The following is an 8,082-nucleotide window of genomic DNA, read 5'->3' as shown; positions in this document are numbered from 1 at the left end:
CCAGAAAAGAGCTGAGGATTTATGAGTGCATGGGCCGCCGCGGGCGACATCTCCAGAGAAGGATGAGTGTTTCCTGCAAACAGTTGGGAGGGGAGGGGGGGAGGCGTTGCTGTGTGTGTGTGTGTATGTGTGTATGTGTGCATGCGTGGGTGGACAGCTTCCATAGAAACACTATCCAGTAACACTTGAGGAGCGTCATCAAGGGGAGGTGTGCTATGTGTGAGCACGGAGGAGGCGTGTTTCTGAGAAAAAGCCCACGAGGCCCTGCAGATCTGTGATTGACAGTTGACTCTGCTGATTACTGCCCCTCAGGGACAAACTCCTGACAACAGCTGCTGCTTCAAACTCCCCCTGAACTCTCGCTAACATCAGCCGTCTCACATAACATCTCTCCAAATATGTCCAAACTTGACTCGTCAGCTTAAGCGTGGCATCTGAATCCTCTTCTTTACCTCTGCAGAAATGTGACACAGGAGGACTTCGCCCTTCCTGCTGAACCAACAAGTATTTGCAAAGTACCCGAACCCTTTCCCCTGTGTCTCCCCGGGTTTGTACTCTGCCACCAACGTCGGCTGGTGCGGACGTGAGGAGGAACAGTGACTTCATGGTGGGGTTGTGTAAGAGTACTAGGCGAGGCCTGAAAATGGAGCTGTGTGAGACAAACGAAAGTGCTGATGTGCCAAAAAGACAGCAAGTGATGCTGGAAGCCTGAAGATACCCCCCAACAGATAAAAGTCAGGTGTCAGAGAGGACAAACGAGGCCCAAACTCATCCGAGGCCACGTGGACAGTATGTGGTAGAGGGCCCTGTAATGGTGGGGGGGTAGGGCATTAGGTTTACAGGGTGGGGGTTGAAAGGGATCTATTCCAGCAGAGAGAGAAAGGTCGCAGTGTAAGCTGATAAAGGCAGGAGGCCGGGCTTGGGGCCGCTTCCAGGCCAGCCAGTCAGCTGACGCTTGCAGCTGTGTTTGGAACATCAATATGAGCCTTGTTCAGCCTCTTTTCCACCCCCCCACCATCACCACCTCCCCCCCCTCGCTTGCTCATTCCTCACTCGGCATCCCTCCCTCCCCCTCCCCTCTCCAACACGCCGTTTCCTTTTTTATTTTTTTTTCCAGCTCTGATTTATGAAAGTAGGGCATGTGCCCATAACTGCTGCATCAAGGCACATGGCTTAGCCTCCAGAGGCACTAAGGCTCTGTTTACATCAGCCCAGACAACTGCACTGCATTGCACAATCGCCACAGGCAGGCTGTGTTATATAAAGTGTGGGGAGACTTTGCCTCCATTGTTTTTGTTTCTCATTCCAGGTCCTTTTTTTTACCTGTAAATCTGAACAAACCCAAAGTTAGTCAACATTTTTTCCTGCTACTGCCAGAAGTAATCATCTATTTTGTTTGGATTTTGTGTTCTAGAGCAACAAAAGCATTGCATAATCATAAACTCAAAGAAAAAATACCTTTTGAACTATTTTACAAGTAAAAACTTGCAAGGGTACGATGCTTTTATGTTTTTTACAATTCAGGGTTTTATAGGAACTCGGCCTTAAATTTTCCACAAGGCATGATGGGGAGAAAAATATAAAAGAATGAGCATTCTGGTTAGTAAGAAAAAAATACTTGGCAGCCAGGCCAACAATTCCCCCTATCGAACCCTCTTTCAGAGGCATAGACCAGTATCGGGTAGTGCAGGCTAACAAATAACTGTCAGGTCTAAGCACCTAAAACATCATACATACATATAGGGAAAGAAAGAAGGCACAGAGAATATTAATTTAGTTTTACTCGCTAGCAGAATAGGAAGAGACTGCGGAGTTTACAAATCTCCAACCCACTCTGCCGGTCTTCAGCTTTCTCCTCGCTATTTATTAAAGTCAGAGGGGGGGTCCCTAGTTACACAAGCTGAGGTTGCGCTAAAGGAATAGGAAACAAGAAATACAATTCAATTTGCAGCCTCAGTGAAAAGGTCAGTTTGCATTTACGTGTCTTGCGGTCAAATGGTCTGAGATCAGAGAAATTAAACAGTAATATGTCACACATTATACATCATAAGAACAAACATTAAGTATCTTATACATAATTATTCCAAAAATAACCCAAACGACTCCCCATTCCTAAGGGACGGGCCCGTTCTTCTGGTTCACTTTGCATTTTTTAAGCCAAAACAAGTTTTTGGGCTACTGTATTAAGCCTTCAACTTAATGCTATTTCTGACATTTTGTATTGAAAACGGGGCCTGGATGGGAAGCGAAACGTCTTCAAACTTGGAAACACAGGAAACTACTCAAGTCATGGGAAGTTTTTTCTTTTCTGTTTTTTAAAAGGGATAAATAATGTTGCCTGAGTTGATTGGAAGGAAACGGGTGGAGCTAAATAAAGAAAATTTCCTAATTAGAATCTGATAAAGGCTACAAATGACTTTAGACAAAGGTAGATGCTCACCTAACAGCAGCACAACAAAACTAAACACACAGCCAGAGCTTATGCAAGCTACAAAGGGTTTTCACAGATATGTAAAACAAGGTACTCTGGTCAGATAAGACCAAAATTAAAGCATCAGTCTCTGGGATGCTTTTCTTGACAAGTCACATAAAAGGTTGATAAAAATGATTGGAAGATAGATTGAGCAAAATACAGGTGAAAGCTAGAAAGAAAAGAAAAGCCATAGAGAAGTATGGGTTGTATAAATGCCAAAAATCCAGCAGGTATTTAGCTCACGCAACCAGCTATGTCTATTTTTGAAGAGTAGTAGTGGATGAGAGAGAAAGCTGTGTTTTCCTGTACCGAGTGTGAGAGAGATGTGTTTGCTCAGAGATTAGACAATTAGTCCCAAATGAAGCGAAGACCTTCAGGTTCAGTTTCCCTGACAACGAATCAGACTGCTCAGCCGGCGAAACACAACAAAGACGTAATGAGCAGCTCTCAGAAAAACACAGATATGTTCAAAAAGAGCAGGATCGGGATGTGACAGCGAGGATGGAATATCAGGCAGGTGAATTTATATATAGATGGCTTTGTTTTCCATCATGTGATACAAAACCAACGCCTAATGAGTGCTGATGTCTTTGAGAAGATATTAATGCAAGTCGTGAAAACACCACCAGCTGCTGGCATTACAAACCATTAACCATTCAAATGACTTACCGGTTTACCGCCTTTATTTCTACAATGGATCACTGTATCTATGTCTGTGTGTAAATATGCCAGAACACTGCTGACACATCAATCAGTCATTAAGTTCCACTTTAGACTAATGCTTAAACTTTTAAGTTAAAAAAATTAGTGGATGATAGATGGAGCCGTAACTTGGCATTGTTATTTAGTCTAAATCCAGATTAGTTGCCTCTAAAGGCAAATAGTCCTGAAGAGGCTGATTCCTGGTCTGATTACCAAATTATCTTTTCACCCTTGAAAAATATCATAATAGCAAAACATCGCATTTCACCACATCTAAAGCTCTAAAGCTCTAAAGCTTTTTTGACTTAAGCTTTTTTTTAAAAAATTTAAATCGCACAGTGTTCGACGAAGCCACAGAGTTTCTTCGTACAGCGTGAGTTCACAGCTCACGATGCAACAGGACCCTCTGATGCGATCTACCAGCTCACACTGTACGTCTAAAAACCAGGTCGGACTCAGCTCTGCAGTGAGATTGTGCTACTTAGACTCGCTTATCCGGAAGCCAAACGAGTAGAAAAGGAATTTGAAGCTAACTAGGGTGAACTGCGCTGCCTTAACAATTTGTGCTGAAAGCCCCAAAAAGAAAAGGCATGACTGAGCAAACGTTGCTACTACGGTTTGTCAATTTTACAGAAAGAACTCCATTTCACTCGCACCCCCGCCATGCTTCTGTGTTTTCATCTGAGAGGAAGAAGAAGAAGAATTCTTGTTTGCCCACTGAGCGATTTGACGACGATGGTCGACTGAAAGTCAAACATGTTTGATTCTCTCCCGACGATTCCTGATCGGGATTAGGTTGTGAGAGGCTGATCGCCCCTCGCTACCCCCTTTACACTACACGACGCAGTCGGCCCGATCGGAAAATTATCGCATTGGAAAGTCGCCCCGAAAGAGGCAAAAAATCGCATTGTGCATGCCTGGCTTTAGAATCTTCATCGGGATTATTGTGAAACTTAGACTTAAGCTAGGAATACACTGTTCAATTTTTTCCATCTTTGCATGCAGCTACAGCCCACACTGTATGACGAAACTGCAAGGTTTTGTCATACACAATGTTCTCACACTGTGCGACACAACGCTCTTATGCGGTCTACCTACTCACACTGTTAGTATCAGACATGGGCAATGTGGAGTCAACAAGTCATCTCCATGTCATGTATTGGTTCTACCCTGCCATTGAAGCAGGTGAGTCCAATCTTCACCGTGAATTAACCTGTGCAGATTGGACTCACCTGGTTAATTGGCTGGGTAGATTAAATACATGACATGGAGATGACTTGTTGACTCCACATTGCCCATGTCTGGTTAGTATAAAAACCAGGTCGGACTCAGCACCGCAGTGAGATGGCGCTACTTAGATTCATCTATCTGGAAGCCAAACGAGTAGAAGAAGAATATGAAGCTCACCAGAGTGAAACGTGCTGCCTTGGCAATTTGTGCAATTTTGTGCTGAAAGCCCTAGAAAGAAAAGGCATGACTGAGCAAACGTGGCTACTATGGTCTGTCAATTTTACAGAAAGAACTCCATTTCACTCACACCCCCGCCTCGCTTCTGTGTTTTCATCTCAAACATGTTTGATTTTCTCCCAACCTGACGCTTCCTGATCGGGAGGTGGTCTGAGGCTGATCGCCCCTCATTACCCCCTGTTCACTACACGATCAGGCTGAAAGTCGGCCCGATCGAAAAATGATCACATGACTGCAAAGTCGGCCTGAAAAAGGCAAAAAATTGTACAGTGTATGTCTGGCTTTAGACACACTTTATTGCCGTTTTGTATGCAAAGTGTATACAAAACAAAATTTCAATGCAAACAGCTTTTCAGCAGTGAATGAGCAGCTTAGCAGTGAAATTAACAGTTCTATTTATAAAGTGTAGGAGAGACATGGTTCAAAAGGCATTGATATGAAAGGTTCAGAGCAGCTTAAAATAAATATGGTGCAAAATGCAGTAGAACACAGTTGAATCCTATTTAAAGGGATTTGAAAATCCGCCATGTAGTGCAAAAGATATTTAGAGTGTGATGCAAAGTCTCGATTTGTGACTTGATTGGAGTTCTCAACAGTTCAACAGCCTTATGGCAGTGGGGAAAATGCTGTTGCAGAACCTGCTGGTCCTGAAGCAGATGCTGCGAAGCCTCTTCCCAGAGGGCAGCAGGGAGAACATGCCATGGTGGGGGGTTTGAGGGGCTCGGAACACGCACCAGTGTGATGAAATGTCTTTTACGGAGGAAAGAGGAGCCCCGATGATCCTCTGTGCTGACCTCTCTACTCTTCTCACCTTCTTCCAATCTGAGGAGCTGCAAACTGCGAAACCCATGATTATCCCAGTAATTTATGTTTGAGGCAGTGCGCCATTAAATATCTTCCTGAGTTACGGACATACTGAAAACTGTCTCTAGTCGATGTAACTGTATATAAAAGTAATTCAAATATTTTATGCATTTTAAAACCAGATCCGTACAGATTTGTTTGCTCCAGAGGCGTATGAGCCAGCCCAAAGTGGGTCATGACTTCTGCCACACAGGAAATGAAGCTGCATTACCTCCTAATTTGATTTCCCGTGTGAACAGTTATCAACTGCTGCAGGAAAAACCTTTCAGTTCAAATGTCACCGTGTTCAATGTTTTTGTGATTGTAGGAGCTTTAAGCTGGAACAGGTCGGCTTTGGTTTTTACCTCGAAGAGAAGCAAATAGCTCTAACCTCCAGGATGAATGAACCTGGACTAATTTGGCTGAAACAGAAAGTTTAAGTAACGTTTATTTAGTTGATATTCATAGCCAGCTATTATTATGCAGGTATTCTTAAAAAAATGTTTACATTCTCAGAAAATGTTTCACACAGGAAGTCGATTGGATGCGCATCACTTCCTATCTCCATTTCCTGTGCTTTCCTCGGAAAGACAAAAAAAAAATAAATGACTCAGCATGGAGTAAAGGTTCATAAAATATCGTTTGCAGAAAATGCCGAGTCATATTTAAGATAGCTTTGCTTTAAGACATCACACTTTGATTTTAGACTATTGGCTCTGTCATTCATGGATATGCCATGTGTTTTGTATTGCAGGCAAGAGACAGACTAACCTTTTAAAAATTAACAGAACCTCACTTCAGAAATTGTGACCTACCCCTTTAAAGCCAGTGAACTTCCTGTGAAACTAGCTCTATATTGTTATTTTTTTGGTTTTTAGCTTTCCCAGGCTCTAAAGCTGTGAGACCTGCAATCTGATTCCTTTTTAAAAGTCAAAGCATGAGTTGTCTTTCCACACCACCCATAGATACTGCGTTTTAGCTCCAATCTTTGTTGCCAGGTGCCTCCTTTGTAGAACTCCTTGTATTCGCCGCTCTCCATCAACCCCTATCCACCCTCCTCCTGGCGTCTATGCTATCCTCTCCCTCGCTATCATAACTCAGCTGTTACTTGGCAACGTGGTCCCAGCTGGACCCACCATCAGCCGCGTTGCTATGGCAACAGAACGCACACATTGCAGACACGGTAAACACCCCCACCTCCCCTCCTCTTTCAGGGAGCAGCATCTCAACATGCAAAATAAAAACCCACATGTGTATTCAGCTCAGAGCGGAGGCATCCATCAAAGAGGGAGCGCTCAGATTAATCAAAGTGGGAATGATTGCCAGCATGATCTCATGCACCTGCAACATCTTGACATCTGTGTTTCAGGGTAAAATCAGAGAGAATGATGTCATGTTTTGCTGATCCTACAGAGGTGTTGCACTACATACAGAGAGCCATCTGGCTGCATTAATTCTCCGCGTACTAATTTCTGTTTTCAAATGAAAAATTTTGAATAAAGACACCCTCTTTACATCATCATCAGTAGAGATTTATTGCCAAGATCGACACATCAAGCCAGCCGTGTGTCTCCTGGAAGCAAAGCCTCTTCTTCACGCTCTGGTTAACACTGCTTCTGTCGTCATGGCAACCCGATCCATCATCTTCAGGGGGATCAATTGATTCATTATTGAGTGAGGCGCAGCCCCCTGCTCTGCTTCCCGTCCACGTCTACTTGCTCTCTCTTCTAGCATCTATTATTGACATCTATTCCTGCCCACTCACTGAGCTGAAGAATAGAAAGATGTCAAGTTTCCTCTCATAGAAATATGATTCAGGGTTTTATTTTTGTTTGTTTTTTCCCTAACAAAAAGGCATCTTCCTAGAACTTTTTAAAGAATGTCTCCAGATTCTGCAGGGGTCCAACGCACCTGAGCAGATGTGGAATTTGATATATTTGTTCTGCTGAGGATTGTTTAAAAGAAATTATGGATTTCAAAGCTTACTGGTCCATCCACCCATCATCCATCCATCCATCCATCCATCCATCCATCCACCCATCATCCACCCATCATCCATCCATCATCCATCCATCCACCCATCATCCATCCATCCATCCATCCACCCATCATCCATCCATCATCCATCCATCCATCCATCCATCCACCCATCATCCATCCATCCATCCATCCATCCATCATCCATCCATCCATCCCCCCATCATCCATCCATCATCCATCCATCCCCCCATCATCCATTCATCCATCCATCCATCCATCCACCCATCATCCACCCATCATCCATCCATCATCCATCCATCCACCCATCATCCATCCATCATCCATCCAACCATCCATCCATCCATCCATCCATCCACCCATCATCCATCCATCCATCCATCCATCCACCCATCATCCATCCATCCATCCATCCACCCATCATCCATCCATCATCCATCCATCCCCCCATCATCCATCCATCCATCCACCCATCATCCAACCATCATCCATCCATCCCCCCATCATCCATTCATCCATCATCCATCCATCCACCCATCATCCACCCATCATCCATCCATCATCCACCCATCATCCACCCATCATCCATCCATCATCCA

Source organism: Cyprinodon tularosa, unplaced genomic scaffold, assembly GCF_016077235.1.
Source record: "Cyprinodon tularosa strain WSP-4 unplaced genomic scaffold, ASM1607723v1 ctg199, whole genome shotgun sequence".
Classification (NCBI taxonomy): Eukaryota; Metazoa; Chordata; class Actinopteri; order Cyprinodontiformes; family Cyprinodontidae; genus Cyprinodon; species Cyprinodon tularosa.
This window is presented reverse-complemented; position numbering follows the sequence as displayed.